The 24,657-nt window shown below is 40.5% G+C and overlaps 1 long non-coding RNA gene across 1 annotated transcript; it reads left to right on the top strand.

Annotated features, from left to right (window-relative positions):
* Positions 1 to 6,349: 6,349 nt before the first annotated feature.
* LOC110950507 (uncharacterized) lies at positions 6,350 to 7,600 on the top strand. The gene is made up of 2 exons (XR_002595665.2): positions 6,350 to 6,567; positions 7,268 to 7,600. It is a non-coding gene; the product is annotated as an uncharacterized LOC110950507 (long non-coding RNA).
* The last annotated feature ends 17,057 nt before the right edge of the window (positions 7,601 to 24,657 follow it).

Consider the following 24,657-nt stretch of genomic DNA (forward strand, 5'->3'; position numbering starts at 1 on the left):
GTAAGTTATTGCTGGAAAGAACAGGTAGCTTCACAAATGTTAATGCTAATGCTAAGTAAACAAGACAGCCAGACAGACAGATACAGGGACAAGTATAAAAACAATTAAAAACAGAGAAGACTGGACAAAAATGTCTTTGTTGTCTGAAACTAATAAAACTTAAATGACTGCAATTTTAAGACATAGTCTGGTCAGAAGAATGTAAATCAACATCAGGTGCCAGAATTAATACTTTACAAAACACAGTTTTCATGAACACTGTATTTTGGCAGACAGAAGTTCTTCAGCTCATGGTTTCTGACCACTTTGGATTTTAAACGCAGATGGGTTAAAACACTATAGTATAGGTGCTTGTTAGTTTCCTACACTGTCATGTTGCCTCTAAAACTGAACACAGAAAAACACTCCCATCAGTGTTTCTGAACGGCTGTGACATTGCACTTTTTACAAGATATAGCAGCTGGTCACAGACTGGACTGTGTCAGTGCTTCCTGAGGTGTACCAAGCACAGTGGGAGACACGGCACAGGATTTGTCAAGAATTTAGAACTTCCCACAGAGTTTTGGCTCTGTTCAAGAGAAGCATGTACAAATCAAATCACCTCCACAGTCTGGCAGCAACTACTTCAGTTACAACTCTTTTAATGATAACTTACAAAAATGTTGATGACGGAGAATCTCCTTGTACAGCCTCTCCTCATAACAAGCGTTTGTTTGTCGAGATGTCCCTGAGCAAGACACCGAACCCCTAATTGCTCCTGATTGGTTGTGGTTAGCGCCTTGCATGGCAGCTTCCGTCATCAGTGTGTGAATGCGTGTGTGAATGGGTGAATGTGACGTATAATGTGAAGTGCTTTAGGTATCTTTCAGGTATAGTAAGGCGCTATATAGATACAAACCATTTACCAGATAGTCACTGCAGTCACAAATTTTGGGCTGCAGGTGGTAAACATCTGTAGAGGGATCCATATAGACCCTGAAGAATCTGAGTGAATGATGAAATTTTTGTAGACTCTTGCAGAATCGCAGACATGGGAAGCATGAATTAATCTTCATCCACAGATCTGTAGCAAGACAAGAGTCAAAACCCCTAAAATCACCTTAGATAGCTACTATTCTGTTAGCATTACCCTGTCTGTCACTAGTCTTTTTTTAAAAGAAAAAAAACAGTCCATATTTGACCACAAATTGCTCTTGAAAGTTTCATTTTTCTTCTAGTGTGATTTTATTTTGTGTCTTTGCACCAAATATAAAGCTATAATTTAACTTGGCTTAGCTTAAGACTGAGTAGCTAGCCCGGATCTATTCAAATGGAACAAAATGAGCTTACCAGCAGCTTTATAGCTCACTAATCAATTATTGTAACTTTCTTTTTATTTAATAATAATAAAACAATATGTTTGTCATAATTATTGTATACAATGATAACAGTAATAAGAACACATCCATATGTAGACATAAAGCATGCACTGAACTATACATGTATATTTCCAAAAGTCAGTGACTTTCGTACTTATGTAACAGACTGTAATTCTTAAAACCTGGGCATGTGAAACCAAATGGAATAACAAGGCAAGATACAGTCCCGTTACAGTCAAGTTCTATTTTTTGTAAATGGACTAACCTTTCACTGTCCCATGTATCCAGGACCAACAAGATTAAGGTCTTGATTCTCAGTAGGATGAAACCACTAACATGCAAGGGCTTGGAATCACTAAATGACTCTTTTCAGGGAAACATTTTTGATTTATTGCCAACAACACACAGCTCAGCTGGTTTAAATGACTGAGGAAAACACCCAGATGTAACTCACTCACTTCCTGATTTAGCAAGTGAATGACAGCTAAAAAAGGAGGTTTATTATAACTTGATAAACAAAGTCTGTCATTGAGAATGTGCTCTGTTCGTAATACCACCTTTTCATACACATATGCAACCACAGCCAACCCCACAAAGACAGAGCTCATTACACTATCCAGCAGTCTGGAAACTCACATTACACTCATTACAGTGGGTGTCACCGTCAGGTCAGCATGCTGACCTTTGACCTTTTTGCCCCACAAACTGAGCTAACATGACCTGTCTGATGGACGTCTACTAGCGTCACGTACTACTGTACTGCCCCTCTGATGTGTGTGTGTGACTGTCAGTCCAGACTGTTGATCCAGCGTAAATCGCTATGACCTGCAGCATGACCCCGGGTGGCCCCCGGAAGTGCACAGGAAATGAAAGAAAGGGAACTCTGTATGTGTACAATGTGAAAAGAATTATTGTATCTCTCGGGTTAGTTGATGCATGTGTGTGTGTGTGTGTGTGTGTGTGTGTGTGTGGTAGTAGTGTCATATGATTGCATTAGTCAGACAGAGTACATTGAAGTTCTTCTGAAGCTGCTGGCAATATGCTTACAAACACTCAGTTCAGATTGTAACTTTTACAACTATGTTTTACAACTATGTTTTGTCACTGTTTCCTTGTCCCTTCATACTTGCTTTTGAAACTGACCTATTTCTTAACTGTCCTATAGACGAACATTTTCTCACATTAGGGCTAATCCATGCAACTATGCTACATTTACATATGGAAAATTTGCATGTGAAACCACAGAGGGACTGAAAATATGATTTAATCCTCAAAGCACTGAGTCATATTAGCCCACTGGGGAACTAGCTTTGTCATGTTTTTGCAGCTCTGCTGAGAAACGTGCTTTTATGTCTCTTCTCAGAAGATTCTGGACACGTTTATTTGAAACAGTATTCAGATTAGAGTGAAACTGAAAGGGTCTGTTGTGGTAGAAGCCGTTTGTGTCATATCTGTCCCCCCGCTAAACCTGCTCTCTGACTCAGACTGGCCTCGCTCTCATTCATGCCTGCATGCAACAATGCATCGTGATTGTCCTTGTGTCGCAGCAGATGGCTTCTTTATGTTTTTTGGATAATTGAAAGCATCCTCTGTTATCCCTACGCAGCCTGAGGAGACAAGGCTGGAAAGATAATACCAGAGCTTTCTGGGTCTCTGCTTGAAAGGAATTTGTGATATACTGATAATTAATAATAACACAGGATATTGAAGATACACTTAGAGCCTGCCATTCATGCTTACATACTGTGGCTGTGTGTATGCTGTTATTCACTGGTGGTGCAAACTGCTGATTGTTGAGGTACTTTAGTTTTTCTTCATATTTCTCCAAAGGTACATCCTGAAGAAAATATTCTACTTTTTTCTACAGTCAACATCTTGCTTTCTGGGTTACAAATTTGCACAAAAAGATAAAATTACATGATAAATTAACTAATGAAATTAAATACACGAACATTACAGAATCATGCCAAAGCATACTGGTGTTTTTGCATCATCTGTGTATTTGCTTCATTCTTCTGAGTTAAAATAAGCACAAGATGGCATAGAAAAATAATCACAACTTTTTCTTTGATATATCTTTAATTTACCTCCAGTTACGCTTCTTTTCCATATTGCAGTAAAATGCCAACACCAGAATCAGTAATACAAAAAATCTAAAATTATGAAACATTTCATACTCATATTGAAATGGGCTATTCTACAGAACAAGCTCGAAACTTTCAATTAAAATGTGCATAAACGTTACTTGTAATGTATCATTTTTATGTTGCTTTTTATGTGTTAGAGCTATTGCTTAAATAAAGTCTTTACACATTTGAATTATGATTAGATGAACTTTTACAAAACAAGGATGAAGATTATTGATGTTTATGGGGAAAACAGAAGAATAAAAAAAACAAACGAAGATCTTTAAACTTCATACTCACACAATGAAGATAATACTGACTCATGTGGAAAACGACAACGTGTGGTTACATCGACTGTTAACATTCGCTGGCCTCTGATTGGTTATCAGGTAATACAACCAGCAGCTGTTCTAGTCAATAAAAAGATACTGATGGACAAAGTACATGACAGCATCATTTATTGTAGAAGATATATGTGCATTTCGAAGTACAAAAATATGAGCAGATGTTGTTGACTATAAACTTTTGTGCAGATTTCATACAGTTCTGGATCCATATTTCCTGTGTTTCATTGTACTGTGTCTTTGTCTGTGGCTACAGAGGCCCATTCTGGAAGAAAGCCCTGGAGCAGTGGAATAAAAGTTGTATCTGTTTGTGGTCAGACCAGTCATAACCCATAATGCAGCATGAGGAACATCTCTGGCCTGGGGGGTGAAATGTTATGAGACAATACTCCAGTTAATGCTATTTAATATGGCGGACAGCCATCTATCTGGATGTCTACCTGTCTCTGTCTGTCTGTCTGTCTGCATCTAATATTACATCTTTTCTAAAATCTGCTGCTGCATACCTGATCTGTGACTTGTTTGTGGAAACTCTATCCTTCCCTGATGTGATTGCTTCCTCAGGCCTCCTCGTCATGCCTGACTCACTTTATGAGCCATCCCTGTGGACAAACAGGCTTTTTCATGCTCCACGTAACACTTTGTGTGTGTGTATTGGGAAAGTTTTAGTCATTCTTAATTGTTTGTGAATGTGCACCCGGGCACATCTTGTGGTTCACAAAAAGGGTTTGGGAAACAGGTTTTTTTTGTATAGTTTTAAGACAGATTCAATAGGGCCTCAGTTTGTAGTATTGTTGCGCAGAACTTAAGTACCACTGGAGGATGCACTATTCGCCGCATGGAAAACATGTCCTCTGCACACATCCCATCACGTTAGCTGCATTGCATGAACACAGTAACAGTAAAACATACATTCAAGCTACTTTAGTCTGTGCATTGCTGACTGACAATGTGCATCCATGTGCAGATTTGAACCTCCTTGGCGTTGGCTGACACAAACACACCTTTTGCTCGTTCTCTGACGTTACGTTCAGTCCGGTATATAGACCACCTGATAAAAGCAGCTGCACAAATCTAAATTATCAAACAAATATCATTTAGTGGTGTTGAAGAGACTCATTTCTAACCATCAATCACAGTAGCACTGTTTAATATTAACTGACACTGAGTTATATAAGAGTTATCCACCCTTTTAGAAGCCCAACAAGTGATATGAGCTGTTATGAGTTGTTGGTTTGTGTCTGAACTACATTATGAGGTGACTCGGGCAGGCTAAGTCAGTTGATAAAAGCAGGTCAGTTACAGTCCAGAGTCCAGGGCTGATATGAGAGGAAATGAGTGCCTGGTTAAGATTTTTAACCACTGAAAAAAAAGACTTTATAATAATATAGTTCCAAGCTCAGCACTTAGTCACATGACATAAAAGTTAGCTCTTTGCACTTTCACAGGCTTCAGTGCACAGATGTGTATACAGCAGTTTTGGTTAAAATCTAACCTACAAGCTTTGCAGTGTCAGCTTCCATCTGTCACATTGCTGTAAACTGTGAGAAGAAACACATTCAACAGCAGTACAGGCTCTGACACACACACAGGATCTCAGTAAGTGTTGCTGTAAATTGCCCTCTGGATGTAAATGGTTGTAGCGTCAATATACGTAAATGTCAAGATGAATTAGATCTAGTCTTGCTTAACCATGCTGCATTATGCAACAGCACTTTAATCCATACCCTTGTAAAGAGCTTGTTTTGAACACACACACACACACACACACACACACACACACACACACACACACACACACACACACACACACACACACACACACACACATGTTTGTACTTCTATCTTAGTGAGGACATCCATAGGCGTAATGCATTTCATAGAGCCTTACCCTAACCTTAACCATCACAACTGATTGCCTAAACTTAATCCTTACCCTAACCCTAACCAAACCTCAATTCATACCTGTTCTCTAAAAACAAGTCTTCACCCTCAAACATGGCTGTTTCAAAGTGAGGACCGGCCAAAATGTCCTCACTTTGTAAAAATGTCCTCACTTTGATAGTTAAATGCAGAAAATGGTCCTCACAATGTAGCAAGTACAAGAACACACACACACACACACACACACACACACACACACACACACACACACACACACACACACACACACACACACACACACACACACACACACACACACACACACACACACAGACTTTGTTTGTGGCCAGTGTTGCATGCTTTGTGTTGATACTTTACCTTTATTATAGTTTATTTAGCACACTGACATCCCACCACTAAGAACTGTGTCATGGGTACCCATGGCAACAAAAATGATGCCAAGGAAAACAACATGAAAACAAAAAGTTGGATTAAACCAAATAAAAATTCCAATGCCCACGTTATCAGGAGTGCTGAATGGGGTCATGGACAGCAAACTTAACCTGATCTAACCTCATCCAGCCAGCCTCCATGACGCAGCGCCGTCACACCATCCAGTATTCATCACCATCTGTGCTCTGCTGCCACTGCAGGACCAGGCTGTAGGCAGAGCTCACAATGCTTAATATGTAGGTGCATGTATGAGCATAGAGAGTGAGGGCAAGAAGGACACTGATGGAATAATCTGAGCTGGAAAAAGTGAATTAGTCATGTTTATTATTAAAGGTTCCTCTGGGTTTAGACTGCAGCATCTGATCATGTAACTGTTCAGCACTGGAGTTGCAGGGGGAAAAGGTAAGATACAGATAAAGCTAGTAGAGTACTCTGCTTGAATTGATGGGACTCGGAAACACCCCCACAATTTAATCGATTGTTCCGTGTATTATTTCTGATGGATAAGTCCTGGTAAGTCTGCAGCGGTTGATTTGTAGTAGGATTGCAATCATGTGATCATCACCAGGCAGCTGATTTAGTGTTCACTTGTAGTCATAGTTACAGTGACACCATGCTGCTATCTTGCAATGATACAGAAATCTTTAACAAATCTGTGGATCTGGACTGTACGTCACATCACTGCAAAAATCAGATGACTTGGTCCTTGTGTCATTTCTGACCTTCTCTGAAAATTTCATCCAAATCCGTTCGTCTGTGATTGAGTAATGTTGCAAACAGAGAGACAAACAGACAGACAGACAAACCAACGGCAATCATCACATAACTTGACAGTGTTCCTTAGTGGAGTAATAAGGAGAGAGAAGTGACTTAATTGAGCAAAGAACTGAAAGAAATGACACCAGTGGAGATGAATGTTTCACACCTGTTTGTTACTTAGACATGACTGATTCCAACCATGTCAGTGTGTGAGTGAGGGACAGAAACAAGTGATTGACAGGCCACAAACAGGATAAAGTAAACATACAATTGATGTTCTCTCGCTCTCTCTCTCTCTCTCTCTCTCTCTGTGTGTGTGTGTGTGTGTCGGTGTGTGTGTCAGTGTGTGTCGGTGTGTGTACCGTCCTGCTGACAGCAGTGTCCTGGCTGTGATGTGGACGGCTGAAGGTGCTGACAGGCCGCTGTTGTTTCACGGTCCTGCTGGGGGGAGTCGGGGCAGGTCGGGGCACAAACTCTCCCCCTCTGTCCCCACTGTGGCCTGGTCCGTTAGTTAAATATACAGGCCTCACCTCTTCACTGCTTAACCTCTAATGGTATTTGGAAAGTATGTCTTTTCATTTTTTTGCACTGGAGCGCAATCTATTTTTGTTGTTGCACATCGTTAAGTTTAAAGCTGCCCTGATCACTGACATTGAAATAAAAAGAATAAAGAATCTTTCAGCTCAAGTTGTTGGATTTCAAAACCATAAATTAACTGTTGTGTTTTGTTCTCACCGCTCACAACAAAGTTTTCAGGTTGTGTAGTCCTGATAAACTCACTACAACCTACCTGTTCACAACCACACAGCTAAAGACATATTCAACAAATAGCCACTGCAACATGTAGGGGCTAAAAGGCCAGGGGGTTTCTTCAGGAGTTGGTGGAGACCAAAACCTGAGCTAAAACAGACCAAATATAGGATTGTTAACAGGCAAAAATGTGTCTGTGATGCAGTTTGAAGGCTTTGATGGACTTCACAGTGAATTAGAAAACATCTTCAAGTAGCAATTAAACTTTTGAAATGAATGCATACCTAGAAGGGGAATGTGTACTGTACAGATAGTACAATCCCATGAGGTAGTTTTAATTTGTAATATTGGGTGACATAAATAAAATTTACTTGATCTCAGTGAGGGAGAAGAGAAGGCACTTTTTGACTAGTTAACTAAACTTATTCGTGGGGAAATACAACCCATTAGATAGATATATATCTATGGTAACTGCATTTAACTTGTTTGTAGGGGATCTTTTACACTTAAAGAAAGATGGCAATAATTATGTGGTACATCAAAAACTGGTTTGAGAAGCTCCTGAAACAAGAAGCCTGACGAGCTGTCTGTGGTCCTTAAATTTAATTTAGTAGTTGAGTTTGTAAATATATTCAGAAGAATCCAGAAATTGTCTTTGTTCCTTTTTATTCAATATATTGAATGGTACAAGTCGCACAGAGAATACGCAATCTGAGCGAGAGTACAAAGTCTCTGAGGGAGGCAGCTATTTTATACCATTCATTAGCATTACTTTGTGCATCCGTAGTAGACATATGGGGAAAGCCCAGAAAAGTGGAAGCAACTTCAGCAAAGGGAAAAAATAACTGATGGAGATGCAGGTGCAGAATGTCATATCCTCAGAAATGCTATATTGGTTTTAACACCTGTAGACGGAATAATTTGAGACATATAGTCGAGACAGGTTCAGCTGAAGGTAACAAGTCTATTTTTGAGAGGTCATCAGACACAAGAAGCTTAGCGAGGTTATCAAAAGGTTACAAGTGTCAAAGGTTAAAGGAATCAAAAGGTTATGACTGCATGTACTAAGTAGCACATATTGTATTGTTGCACATAATATGAAATGTTTTCAGATAATAATGCTTACAGATAATAGTTCTTAAAATGATAATGCTCGTAGATAATAAATTTTCCATTACAGTTGTTTTATGTTTGGCCTTCTTTTCTCTTTCAAATTAGTTTCACTGACATAAGGTTTTGTTTTCAGTCTGCGTGGCTGGTCATCACATTCAGATATTTTAGCAATGTCTGTATGCAGTATTATCATAACTGATTGCCTCTACAAAGTGAAAAAGCTGAACAGCAGTTTTCCTTTAGCAAATTCATGTGTGTCTTTGTGGTTCGTATTGGGACAACAGGTTAGCTTAGTGTGAGTTTAGATTGCCATGACAGATAAAATGTTTGTCATGTATGTAGAAACATGGATCTATTAGGGACAATTTGTTCAGAGATGACACCCCATTCATTCCCATGTACAAATATCCATTTGCCATACGCCAAAAATCTGAATTTCTGTGTCCTTCCATGTTTCGAGGTCAACAGAGCATGTCATTTTCATCTTGTGAATACGATAGCGCACTGACGCACTGCTGAATGTTATCATTAGGCAACATTAATCCAATTCTGATAATGAAAAGAGTCATTTTGAGGGTATCATTCTGGTATAAAAATTTGCACTATTTACGGCTGCTCTTTTCAAGTGATTGTGTACAGGAATGCTGTAATGTTGTTCGGCCACAGCCAAAATCACCACAAATTGCAGCACCATTCCATATCAACATATTAAAAGGTTATTCACACTTTATTTTAATCTGGCATGTTTCCTAGCAGTGTGGCTATTGTGGTGTTTTAATATCAATCATGTTAATATAATTATACTTTGTGCCCTGATACACACCATGTGCTTTGTGGAACTTTAGGTTTCCCTGAATCTCTACAGTGGGCTTGGAAAGTAAGACGTTTACATGTTAGTGCAGAGACACAAAAGCCACATTAACAGTAAATACACCAGGCTTAACCATTGGATGCATGGCCAACCAATACCTACACTCTTCCATGGGTGGGGTCAAAAATGACCCCAATTGAAATCAATGCATTTTTGCAATAAACTTGAGACATTTCTTTCATGTTGGTTAGACATTATATATTTTTGCTCAACAAAAGAGTATTTTCAGTTTTGATATGTTCTTTCTTCACTTTTAATTCAAATTTTATCACATAACAATCACTGAAACGGTATCAAAACATGTTTAATCTTCCTCCGTATTTTAAAACAGACAGAGGAACACATAAATTAACATTCAGTAACAATTATCAATAACATTCATAACAATCATAACATTCAATAACATTCATTCAACATTCATGTTCAGACACAAACATGTCTCTTCTCACTCTTCACAGCTTTCACAGACTATTTTCTTGTGGCTGTGACCATTGCAGACAGGGCTTTTGCATTTCCAACAGAAGTTGGTGGCTAAATGTTAGATTGATGGCTAAATCATTTGTAGCTTTGTAAGTAAATCTACGGATGTGTGCGCGCACTCTCTCTCTCTCTCTCTCTCTCTCTCTCTCTCTCTCTCTCTTTCTCTCTCCCTCTCTCTCTCTCACACACACACACACACACACACACACACACACACACACACATGTTTGTTTTTCTATACCGGTGGGGACTTACCATTGACTCCCATTCATATCTAACTCCTAACCCATACCCTAACCCTAACCTTAACCATCACCAAATCAATGCCTAACCCTAAACAAACGTTTTTGCACTTTTACATTTTTTATTAACAACAATATGGCCAAGAAAACGGTGTTGCCACCCGTGGGGACCTCATTTTAGGTCCCCACCGTAAGACAAGTCCCCACCTTTATAGCAAATAGTCAGGTCAAAGTCCCCACCTGTATAGCAGAAACAAGTACACACACACACACACACACACACACACACACACACACACACACACACACACACACACACACACACACCTCCACTCACATTCACACTGTTGTTACACTGTTATTACACAGTATGTTAGCTCACAGGATTGTTAGGTAAAAGTATTGTTAGCTAACACAAACACACACACACACCCACACTAACCCATTAGGTAGCCTATTATATGATCATCGATTATTCAATGGTGTATGTGTGTGTGTGTGAGAGAGTGTGTGTGTTTGTGTTAGCTAACAATACTTTAGCTATCAATCCTGTTAGCTAAGATACTGTGTAATAACAGTGCAACAACAGTGTATGAGTGTATGTGTATGCGTGTGTGTGTGTGTGTGTGTGTGTGTGTGTGTGATTGTGTTAGCTAACAATACTGTTTGCTAATAATAATGTTAGCTAACAGTATTGTTAGCTAGCCACAAACTAGGCAAATTTCACAGATATTCACATAAAATTCATACTTACATGTATGATACATGTATAATGCTGTGCAAAAATGACCTCCTCGGTGGTAGGACTGCTGACATCAGTTGTATGAGGGACAGTAAATGTTTATTTACACTCACAGTTGCCAAGAACCAATGTTAAGTGAAATATCCCATTGGAAATACTTGGGGTCATTTTTGACCCCGCCCATGGAAGAGTGGGGTACTGATACAAAAACTGAATTTTTTTTTAAATTAATGAAAAAATGAATAAAAATGCAAATGGCATCATGTCACAAACATGTTTTATGAGGAATACCTGGAATATGAAAATATCAAAACTTTTAATCTTAAAGATATTAAGTAATAACAACCTCTGGGGTCAATTTTGACCACACCTATGCATCCTAGGGTTAAATTGACTATCCTTTAAGAACTTTAAGGTTGCATGTCAGCTGATTTTTCCAACATCTTCTGATATTAAATTTCTTCACTTTTGAAATCTCCAGGCAAGCTTCACATGAATGATCTCCATTCTTCTTATTCATACTCACAGCTGGGAACATTTTATTCCGCTGCAGGTTTCTCTGATTGTTGGTTAAAATCTTCCCACACTACCCTGAGAGGGTCAGGCATCTGATGTATAGATGCATTCTCATGTGATATCTATCTGAATGCAGCAGCAGAAGAGGGGGAGCCTGCATCATACCAGACATAAATGATGGCTGAGACTATGTTTCATAAACACTTCTACTGCTGCAAACTACTAAATCAGTTGAAGTTTCAGCATCCACATTGGTGCTATTGTTATCCAGCGTATCCTGCCTGGTCAACCTGTATGCATATTGGCCTTTGTCCTGCCTGTCATGTTTATGTTTCACTGAAGGTTGTTAGACGTCGTAAATGTCAAAGTGGTTTCCACCTTTACTGTGGAGGCTGAGTGGGGATAAAAGGGAACTCGAACCTTATTAATGGATGTGCAGGCGCCTTCTGTGAGCAGAGGAGGGTTTTCTTTCTCATGGAAAAAACAAATGTGAAGGGACATTTACATGGAAGAAGTGGACATCTGATCTCAGCGGTAGCCTGACTGACCTGAGAGTGTGTGTCAGTGTATTATGAGAGGGCCTACAGTCTTTCCCTATATAGCGTATCCTGTTATGAGGAGGAACAGTGACAAGGAACACACACATAATAGAATCTAGACTGTGCATGATAAAGTTTAAACATGCGTATTTGCACATTCTACCAAAACGAAAGCCCATTTTTCAGCAATTTTACTCACTAATTGCTCCATCTTTGGTGCTTGTCCATATGCTGACATAACATAATGCTCATTTCTCAGTGCATCGCTGCAGTTGGATACAGAGATACAGCATGTTTGCTTGTGGCAATGGTGTTATAGTTTTGATACATTAAGTTCATTTTGACATCCCACCAAATCCATGAGTTTGTGCAGACACCTCTGCAGTTCAAAAGTTGTGTCCATATGATTAGATTGTGTGATGACTATGCTATAAGGACAGCAATGCACATGTGTAGAATATATACACACAACCTGAAAGAAAAGACTGGCTTTGATTTTTATTGTAGTTATTTATATAAAAAACATTTAAATATAACTGTATTGGCACATAGATATTAAAAAGTAAAATTTGTGGTTTAATATTAAACCTTGTCAGAGAGTATGCTAGGGTCTGCTAGGGTTCATGTAACATGAACTCTGCTATCTCACCAAGTGTGTGTGTTGATTTCTGTGTGCAGCACAAAGTATGAGTCTGTGTGGATGATCCGCCACTGTGCCTATATGAAGCACAATCCTCCAAGCAAACTCCTGCAGACTATAAAACAGTTAAATAGCAGCAAATATGCATCCATGGGCTTTCACATCTGTCTGCATCCACAAGGGAGATTAATCAAGGCTTGAGAGCACTGTCATTGCCTGCTGTCATCCACAACTGTCCTGGAGTCAGCAACGGAGCAGAAGGATGGAAAAAAGAGAAACGAGGCCGAGGTTTATGGCACATGTTGAGAACCTGACTCATGAGAGCCAAATCTGACATTTGCCTCTGATTTAGAAAGTCAGCTTTAAGTTTTTTGTCACTGCTCCTCTCTTTTAATCATGTTTCCATATTTCCGTCCATTCCTTTTGTCATTCATCACACTTCAGTGCTTCTTCTCCCACTGAGAGTCACAGCAAGGCCATTGCTCTGCTCAAGTTCTCCTTGTCATCCCTTTCTATTTTTTCACTGTTTAGCTTTCCTTCACATTTCTATCTCTCACTTCCTCACTCCTGCCCTTGGAGATCTTAACCCAGACTCTGTGATAAGAAATATGCTAATTATAGTGAAGTAGGGCACTGTGGCCAAGGGCTGCCTGCTATAATAAACACTTGGACACTAAGACACACTAACTGCGCCACCCTGGTGAGGCTATCTCAGCAGAGATACTGGGCGGTGTTGTTTGAAAGACATGATAGTACCTCTTAGGAAAACTTAACAAAGCTTAGTATGTGGTAAAATCCATGTTGGTGGCAAATAAACTCCATCTGTGTTTTATTTTATTTATGGATCAGTGGCTGGTAGTTGCTGTTTGTGAGGTGCTACGTCTCATTTCAAAATCTTAGACAATAACCTTATTTACTTGTATCTGAAAGAGTTCTTGAGTGAATAAGTATGGGGTGACTGTTGGGTTTGCTGGTTCAGATGTAGGCAGTGAGTGAGGTGACTTTGTAGCACAGAGTGTTTCTGTTTGGAATGCAGCCCAGGAGTCTGGGAGGCCATCTGGATTGAAGATTGACCTGTAATACCTGCAAATGATTTACAGCCTGCTGGAATCTAGCACACACACACACACACACACACACACACACACACACACACACACACACACACACACACACACACACACACACACACACACACACACACACACACACACACACACAGAGAGAGAGGGAGAGAGAGAGATCAGTTGTCGCTCATAAGGACTCGGGAAACACAAATCAGACATTAAGTAATTACACTAATATACACAAGTCACATACAGACACATGCACACACACACATCCTTTGCCACAGGGGAAAACATACGTACATACACACGTAGGTATTAGACTTGAATACACAGTTTCCTACACACACAAAGGCAGGTATGTACACATCTCAGCAGACCACCAATAGCACTGAGGAGAGTCTAAATGTTGATTTTTTAATGTCATTCAGTGTATTGACTTGCATATTGAAATATAGTACTGACGGAACTGTAAAGATCATATGTTCTGGATATGAATAGATGTGGAAGAAGTACTTATATCCTTTATGCTAGTGCTGCACTGTCAGCCATCACACACAGGAGAGGTAAAGTGCTCAGCTTTGCATGCATGTGTGTTCATACCAACAGTGTTGCTGCTGCATCTTTTTTTTTTTTTTTTACTATTCCCTTTAATCTAATATTCTGTTAACTTACTGACATAATGTAATTATGACCAACTAGTGTGACTGTTTAGTTGTTGTTTTTTTCTTTTTCAATTGTATCCCAGACACTGAAACTAGACTGAAATGTATTGGTTATGTAATGCTGCTGCTGAGATGTCAGTATGATTATCAACAGATCTTTTCACTTTCTTTCTTCTGAGAACTGCACACCTCTCATTTTTAGCCTCCAAGTCGAAACTCTAGATTGAATAGATTTCACCGAGGTTCGAGCCACATATCAAAGCCACTATCTTCTCAGAAATACAGGTGAGGTGTCCTCTGGTGCTGGTGTTACCTGTCACTGTATTCTTACAGACAGATGTAAATAATCCATTTGAGATTAAAAGTCTCTCAGAAGGAAGTTGGATAGGTGATGGTGATGTAAGCCACAGAACTTTGACTCAGGAGACTGAGGTTTGTGTCCTATGTTGGACTATTATTTCTCCACTTAGTTACAGTTTTGTTTGGTTAAGTTTAGGCAGCACAACTACTTTGTTTGACTTAGAAAAGGATCATTGTTTGGGTTAAAACACCCTTTCCCAACACTAACCAAAGTTCTTGTTGCCTGAAAAGGAGCAACAGTGATGTCACCAGCAGAGTAAATGTGAGTATGGACTCATGGCCTTTGTCTGACATGGACAGATTATTTTAAGTTGTTCAGACTGCTCTACTCTACTGAAAAAAGCCATGTCAGGATACCCAGTGAAGGTTTCCTGACAAATCAGCAGCATGTACCAAACTGAGTAACATGCCAGCTACTGCTGAGCATACTCACTGAGCAGACGCACATTTTGGGCTCTACGCAGATATCTGTAGGGGGTCCCTGAGGTCTACTTGGTCAGATGATGAAATTTACATCACTCGGACCCCAGCAAACTTTTGTGTATGCCTAAAGTTTAACACTGATTTAGCTTTGGTCTGAACAAGGCATAAACTACAACAGTGTATTGACATCTCCCTCAGTCTGCCTATTGGACCCTGAACCAGACAGCCATAACAACACCTGGACCAGAGGACGTGGTGTTATACAGCCAACAATATAACAGAACAGCAAGATTTAAGGTCAAAAGAAGTCCAAAACTGGGATCAGTAAAGTCTGCCTTCACCTGATGTTTTTAACCTCAAAAGGTGAGGTAGGATGAACTGGGCATAATGCATGCACCTGTAAATAAAAATAAACAAAATAAATAAAAATGCAAATTTAAATTTCCATTAGTTTTTTTGCACGGTAACCTGCATTTATATCTATACTTCCTTCAGACAGCAGCAATGACTGGAATGCCACCAGTGAAACCAGTGAGGGTCAGCGGCACATTTTGGGTCAGGGCAAAACAGAGAGGCTGGGAGGAGGAGGAGGAAGATGAGAAGAACAGAAGTCTACACAGAGCTAGGACTGAGGAGGTAAACGAGAGAAACAGGGGAGGACGACACTCTGCTGATGCCGCTGCCCAGATAGCAAACTATGGGTGAATCAATGTTGAATCTATGTTGAGACCTAACATAAAAATCATACAGAAAGTGCAAGGTTGATAAAATGTTGAGTCAACGTTTGCTTTTCAACCATAAATCACACTTTACCCAGATAGCAAAAGATGTTAAATCAATGTTGAATTAGGGTTAAGAAGGTTGAATTTTGGTTACGGTTGAAGACTGATGGTTGGATCAACGTCGATTCAACAACATTTTGTTAACATTGAAGTTTGTGTTTAAAAGATGCCATTGAATCTACATTGTATTTTGGTTAAAATGTTTGACATAACATTAAAATGTTATTAAAATGTTTGACAGGTCAATGTTTAATTAATGTTGAATCTATGTTTGCTAACATGTAATCTATGTAAGCAAATGTTGACTCAACATTTTATCAACCTTGCACTTTCTGTATAATTTCTACGTTAGGTCTCAACATAGATTCAACATTGATTCACCCATAGTTTGCTATGGTAAATGGTAAATGGTCTGTATTTATATAGCGCTTTACTATACCTGCAAGGTACCCAAAGCGCTTTACATGATACGTCACATTCACCCATTCATACACACATTCACACACTGATGGCGGAAGCTGCCATGCAAGGCGCTAACCACGACCCCATCAGGAGCAATTCGGGGTTAGGTGTCTTGCTCAGGGACACCTCGAACACAACGGGGCGAGGATCGAACCGGCAACCCTTCGGTTGCAAGACGGCCACTCTACCCACTGAGCCATGCCGCCCCATGCAGGACCGCCCCAAAAAAAAAAAAAAAAAATTACAATACAATATTCTTACAAATCAAAAGCGACTTTTGCTATCTGGGTGAGCAACACTCCTGCTTGTATTAGTGTGAGCATGTGTGTGTGTGTGTGTGTGTGACAGAGAGGGAGAGAAAGCAACAGACACATAGCAGCTAACTAAACAACAGCAAAAGGAAAGAGCTGAGTAAAAGTGCAGCGCTGCTCTAGAAATAGCAAATGGCTTCACAGTGTAGAAACCAGATGGGTGCACAGACACACACACACACACACACACACACACACACACACACACACACACACACACACACACACACACACACACACACACACACACACACACACACACACACACAGTGCCAACTTGTGTGTGAATGCATGTGTATACAGGTTAAGATTTGACAGACAGAAACATGATTGCCTCTCCTCTGAAACACAAGCACAAACACAGAAGTGAAAACTTTCATTTTATCAACATGCAGAGCAGCTGACGACTTCCCAAATGCATCATGGGAAGCTGTACTCATAGAAGAGGATTATGTGGAACAAGAAAAGCCTTGCGTGTGTGTGTGTGTGTGTGTGTGTGTGTGTGTGTGTGTGTGTGTGTGTGTGTGTGTATGGTTTACGCCCGAGTGATGATTTTAGTCGACACACTGGCACTTTACATCCCCACCACATGCATATAGAACACACTGCTGCCAGACAGAGTTGTCATTTCCAAACATAAACTTTGCAGCATGTAATATAGACTGTGTATGTGTCGTCTGTTCAGTTTCAAGGACGGCTTAAACACTGCTGTCTTTTTATAGCACCAGCAATTCAGCTAGTCTGAATGTGTTTATGCATGTGTTGCACAGCAAGAAACTTGGTGGTTGAGAGAAAGGAGTTGTGTCTGTGTGGAACGACACTTGCGATACCATCAGTTCTGTGATAGAGAGAAAACTGGGAGGGAAAAATCGCAGTTGCATGTGTGTGCGTGTAAGCATGTATGCTCCTGCATGTCCTTGGGCCTTTCAGCACAGCTTTGTGCCCTGCTGTCAGGGCGGTCATAAAAGAGTATGAATCAGCCTGTGTGTGTCTTTGCTCGTACACACACACACACATACACACAAGTGTATTTTTCCATTCAAGTGTGAAAAAACAGACAGCACTGTCAGGGAAGACAAGATGACTCACCTGACCTGCATTTCACACAATCATTGCACTTGCTTGGGAAACAAATCCATCACTGTCTTTTTTTTTTTTACTGTGTCCATATGTCCGCTGTAGTTGGGTGTGCTGTAGTTTACATAGGGGTCAGCTGTTTAGGTCATTAAGCTGGGTATGCTAATCTGCTTTATACAGTGCCTTGTGAAAGTATTCGGCCCCCTTGAACTTTTGAACCTTTCGCCACATTTCAGGCTTCAAACATAAAGATATAAAATTGTAATTTTTTGTCAAGAATCAACAACAAGTGGGACACAATTGTAAAGTGGAACGAAATTTATTGGATATTTTAAACTTTTTTAACAAATAAAAACCTGAAAAGTGGGGCGTGCAATATTATTCGGCCCCTTTGCATTAATACTTTGTAGCGCCACCTTTTGCTGCAGTTACAGCTGCAAGTCACTTGGGGTATGTCTCTATTAGTTTTGCACATCGAGAGACTGAAATTCTTGCCCATTCTTCCTTGCAAAACAGCTCGAGCTCAGTGAGGTTGGATGGAGAGCGTTTGTGAACAGCAGTCTTCAGCTCTGCCCACAGATTCTCCATTGGATTCAGGTCTGGACTTTGACTTGGCCATTCTAACACCTGGATACGTTTATTTGTGAACCATTCCATTGTAGATTTGGCTTTATGTTTTGGATCATTGTCCTGTTGGAAGATAAATCTCCGTCCCAGTCTCAGGTCTTTTGCAGACTCCAACAGGTTTTCTTCCAGAATGGTCCTGTATTTGGCTCCATTCATCTTCCCATCAATTTTAACCATCTTCCCTGTCCCTGCTGAAGAAAAGCAGGCCCAAACCATGAGGCTGCCACCACCATGTTTGACAGTGGGGATGGTGTGTTCAGGGTGATGAGCTGTGTTGCTTTTACGCCAAACATATCGTTTTGCATTGTGGCCAAAAAGTTCGATTTTGTTTTCATCTGACCAGAGCACCTTCTTCCACATGTTTGGTGTGTCTCCCAGGTGGCTTGTGGCAAACTTTAAATGACACTTTTTATGGATATCTTTGAGAAATGGCTTTCTTCTTGCCACTCTTCCATAAAGGCCAGATTTGTGCAGTGTACGACTGATTGTTGTCCTATGGACAGACTCTCCCACCTCAGCTGTAGATCTCTGCAGTTCATCCAGAGTGATCATGGGCCTCTTGGCTGCATCTCTGATCAGTCTTCTCCTTGTTCAAGGTGAAAGTTTAGAGGGACGGCCGGGTCTTGGTAGATTTGCAGTGGTCCGATACTCCTTCCATTTCAATATGATTGCTTGCACAGTGCTCCTTGAGATGTTTAAAGCTTGGGAAATCTTTTTGTATCCAAATCCGGCTTTAAACTTCTCCTCAACAGTATCTCGGACCTGCCTGGTGTGTTCCTTGGTCTTCATGATGCTCTCTGCACTTTAAACAGAACCCTGAGACTATCACAGAGCAGGTGCATTTATACGGAGACTTGATTACACACAGGTGGATTCTGTTTATCATCATCAGTCATTTAGGATAACATTGGATCATTCAGAGATCCTCACTGAACTTCTGGAGTGAGTTTGCTGCACTGAAAGTAAAGGGGCCGAATAATATTGCACGCCCCACTTTTCGTTTTTTTATTTGTTAAAAAAGTTTAAAATATCCAATAAATTTCATTCCACTTCACGATTGTGTCCCACTTGTTGATTCTTGACAAAAACTTAAAATTTTATATCTGTATGTTTGAAGCCTGAAATGTGGCGAAAGGTTGAAAAGTTCAAGGGGGCCGAATACTTTCACAAGGCACTGTATCAAACAGCGTCTCCAAGCTTTACGTGGTGTGCAAGCTAAATTGTGAATACATCCCTGTGCAACATCACTTAAATGTCGTATGATTCACAATTGTATTACCTTTCAGCAATGCATCATATTGCTAATATGTAATATCACAGGTCTCACAGTAGGAAAGTAATGCAGCAGAGGTCAATGCATCCTTTAATACTGAGATTCATGCTCTTTTTTTTGATGTCCGCCTTTAATTTTCTTTAAAACCTTTTTTCTTCAGCTGGATTTCACTGGAGATATTGCTCCACTTTTCTCTTTATATAACCCAAAGGTGTTATACGCAGTGGATTCAGGTCAGGTGACATACTTGACCCCGTCATATTGTTGCTGTTTCCTTCTGTAGAAACTCTTGTGTGATTTTGGCAGCGTGCTTTCAGTTGTCATCATGCTGGAATGTTATTCTTCTGTAGACTGGGAATCATGTTGTCAGCCAGTATTTTGGTGTTTCCACAGACATTCATTGTGACATCTATAAATGCCATCTCTCCAACGTCTTTTGCACTCCCACAGACCCCATAACCTCACACCTCCACCTCAGTGCTTCACTGTCAGGACTGTGCATTCAACTTGGTATTTCTGGACAGGTTCACGCCAAACATGCTGGACACCATCTGGACCGAACAAATGTATCTTAATGTCATCTGACCAAGCAACGTGCTCCCAACATTCAGCAGGTTTTCTTTCATGTTCTTTAGCAAAGTTTTATCTTTTTCAGTTTTGTTCTGGACAGGAAACAAGGGCATTTCTTGCACTGTCAATTTTGAGTAAAATATCAGGGTATGTTTTTGAGGTTCTGTTTAGTAGTAAGAAATACTCATTGTCTCATTTAGATTTCTACCAACACTAGTAAGTATCATTCAGTGTTGGAACAGAGTTGTTCTTAGCAACACGCTAACTTGTTTCATATCTCTACTTAAGGGTGATAATGTCTTCGAAAGGAGATTGGTACAACTGAAAAACTGTAAAGACAAGAGACATTTTGACTTGCCATACCACGCACGGAAATAAAAATCATTATAAATGTCCCAGTAAGCTCTGTTAGTGGGCCATAATTCGCAATACAAATACCAGAATGCACCAATGCTTTGCTTTTGTTTTAGTCTGCTGCATAGTCCTAATGTTCTGCAGTGCCAATGTTTGTGGCTTAGGTACCACTGGCAGAAACCAGTCTTAATTCCCAGATTAGATACTGGTTTTGGTGGCAATACACCAACAATTCTCCCCCACAATCTTTCTAATCTGCCTTGGCAACTTCTGTCTGATGATTACTCAGATTCTGCTTGTTCTTGAAGCTAATAATTAATAACAACATGACCAGGAGCACCTGCCCTCCCCCCATCAGCCCACTGCTACACCTCTCTTTGTCTTGTTTTCATTTCTGCAGCTTGGAAAAACAGCACAGGCCTGGGCCTCTCTGCTGTCTCAGCTATGCCTGGAATGACAGAAATGACCGAGTGTCAGTCAACTGAGTCACTGTACCTGTTTCTCTGTGCAAACTTAAGCTCCGCCCCTTTAATTTACCCCTGAGGCCCAGGCACTGAGGTCAAAACCAAAAGTTACAGCTTCACCTCAGGTTGTTTTTCTTAAGTGTATTATCTTAGAGAATCATAGATCTTTCTTCCTGTTGTCCCTTCTGAAGGTCCTGTCAGTTTTAATGGCTGATCACAGGTTCTCCTAGATTCATGACTGAGTGACACCTACTTCATGACAGACACAAGTCTTGTCAGTGATAAAGAGACATATAATACAAGCCAGCCAACTACAAGTTGATGCATGTGCCTTGCAACACACCAGTTTTGTGTATTTCAACAGTTCCTGTTCACACACTGCTGTCTGCTCCATGTCGTATCTTGTAGATCCAGGTCTCAGCTAAGTAGAGACTTTGGAGTTTGTCATTGGGATGAAATACGAGCAGCTGCAGGTATGTCCCTGTTAACGTTCCTTATTGTGAGAGAGCACTGTGGTTATTAAGTTAGCCTGATAGCAGAAATGAAAAGGATACCCTATTACCTTAATACGAGGAGTCATCTCATTTTCCTGCACTTGGCTTTCGGTAGTTGCTAGAGGTACGGACCCGTACTTGCCATTTGCCAATCAGATACGCGAGATCTGGTCACATGACTCCCGGTAGACGCTGGAGGTACGGACCCGTAGCATCGGTACTACAGGTACGGACCCTAAACCTGACCCTAACACTAACCCTAACCTTAACCTTTGCTTACCTTTCAACAGTTTGCAGTGGTTAGCAGCTTCTTGACTCGCGAGACTCGCGTACGGGTCCGTATCTGTCTGGCAAATGGAAAGTGCCGTACCCGTAGCCTGTGGGCTACGGATACGGCACTTTCCATTAAATAAGCAGTCAGTGCCATGACAGCTATATTACTCAATTACTATTTGGAATGGGATTATTTACATATAGGGGCTGCACAGTGGGTAGTGGTTACCACTTTCGCCTTGCACCAAGAAGATCCCCGGTTCAAATCCAGGTCTGGACCTGGGATCTTTCTGCATGGAGTTTGCATGTTCTCCCTGAGCATGCGTGGGTTTCCTCCGGGCACTCCGGCTTCCTCCCACAGTCCAAAAATATGCTGAGGTTAATTGGTTACTCTAAATTGCCCGTAGGTGTGAATGTGAGTGTGATTGTTTGTCTGTATATGTAGCCCTGCGACAGACTGGTGACCTGTCCAGGGTGTCCCCTGCCTTCGCCCGAGTCAGCTGGGATAGGCTCCAGCACCCCCCACAACCCTAATGAGGATAAAGCAGTGTATAGAGAATGGATGGATGGATGTTATACATATAAAAATTTCTTAGTATGTATAAAGAGTGTCCAGAGAGGGACCTTAGGGGAACCTCGACTTATTACATTTGCATTAAACCATTAATAGTTACACTGAACTGGACAAACTGCTTTGTACAAAATCAAATCAAGACTGCAGAGATGTCGAGTTGTGAAATATACGGGAATGATGAATTTCTCATGAGTCACTAACAGGTTTATTGTTTAGATATCTATTGATCTTGAAAATGATAATGAAAAGAGATATACTACCTTTAAAAAAATTGGGGTCACTTAGAAATGTCATTATTTTGGAAAGAAAAGCAGTTTTCAATGAAGATAACATTAAATGAATTAGAAATACAGTCTAGTCATTGCTCATGTGGAAAATGATTATTCTAGCTGGCAACAGTTGATTTTTAATGGAATATCTACATAGGGGTACAGAGGCCCATTTCCAGCAACCATCACGCCTGTGTTCTAATGCTACATTGCGTTAGCTAATGGTGTTGAAAGGGTCATTGATGATTAGAAAACCCTTGTGCAATTCTGTTTGTGCATGAATTAAAGTGTGAGTTTTCATGGAAAACATGAAATTGTCTGAGTGACCCCAAACTTTTGAACAGTAGTGTATATTGTACAAAGGGGTCTAAGAGTCACTAGAAAGAGAAAGCAATCTGATAAACTTTCTCCAACATTTCTTTGGGAATGTGTGATGCTTTAGTGACCTCATCTGTGGTGGATTTTTAATTAATTTGTCTGTTTGCCACCCTTCAAACCAATAGCTACTCTCAAACCCAACCTTCTACACACTGACAAACTGGCACTAAACCCGACACACAATCAAACCTGCACGGGGGCACACACACACACACACACACACACACACACACACACACACACACACACACACACACACACACACACACACACACACACACACACACACACACACACACACACACACACACACAGACTTTGTTTGTGGCCAGTGTTGCATGTCAGTGAAAACAATGACGGTTTGTGAGAAACAGGCGGGAGTCAACCTATCCTTGGTATGACAGGTGCAATAGCAAAGCTTATCATGTTACACCCGTAATCATTAACTACTTGTAGCTCACTTTGAGTGTGTGTGTGTGCATTTCTGTGCATGCATGGTTGTCTCAGTCAATCACTGGGCCCCTCTAGGTTTTCTTATGCAACAGGTCATTGCTTTTGTTGACTAATGACCTTATCAGGCCTCTGTACACAATGATGTCATTTCCAGGTGTGTGTGTGTGTGTGTGTGTGTGTGTGTGTGTGTGTGTGTGTGTGTGTGTCCATGCTTTTGCTATATTGTGGGGACCAAATGTCCCCACAACTGTAGGAAAACCGAAAACTATGTCACTTGTGGGGACCTCATTTCGGTCCCCACAAGTTTAAACAGGGTTTTCTTGGCCATGTTGTTGTTACTGAAAAAAGTAAAAGTGCAAAAATGTTTTTTTAGAGTTAGCCATTGTTTTGGTTAGGGTTAGCGTTTGGTTAAGGTTAGGGTTAGGGGTTAGATATGAATGGGAGTCAATGATAGACACAATGATAGCAAGACACACACACGTGTGTGTGTGTGTGTGTGTGTGTGTGTGTGTGTGTGTGTGTGTGTGTGTGTGTGTGTGTGTGTGTGTGTGTGTGTGTGTGTGTGTGTGTGAGTCTAGGACTGCTGGATGTCTGGTTTACTTTAGATTGGGATGAAAATCATGTTCCTTCATATTTAGTCATACTTCAGTATGCAGTTATTTTGTCCCAGATAGCCGTAGAGGTCATTTGTGTACATGCGCTTGTAGCATGAAACCGTACACCAGCCTCTGCAGAAGCCAAACATTTGGATTAAGCTTTTAGAGCTACATGGAAAATGTCAGAAATCCTATTCTGAGTCTCACAGTAAATTATACTGGGATCCACCTCACCTCTCCCTAAAAAGATAAATCATTCTCAAGCAAAACATGGCTTGACAAGTTCACAGTGTCAACACTTTCATCGCCCAGCCTAGAAAAATATCAAGAACAGGAATGTTGTTTAAAACCTTGTCAAAACAGTGCTG

This window comes from Acanthochromis polyacanthus, chromosome 15 (assembly GCF_021347895.1).
Source record: "Acanthochromis polyacanthus isolate Apoly-LR-REF ecotype Palm Island chromosome 15, KAUST_Apoly_ChrSc, whole genome shotgun sequence".
NCBI lineage: Eukaryota > Metazoa > Chordata > Actinopteri > Pomacentridae > Acanthochromis > Acanthochromis polyacanthus.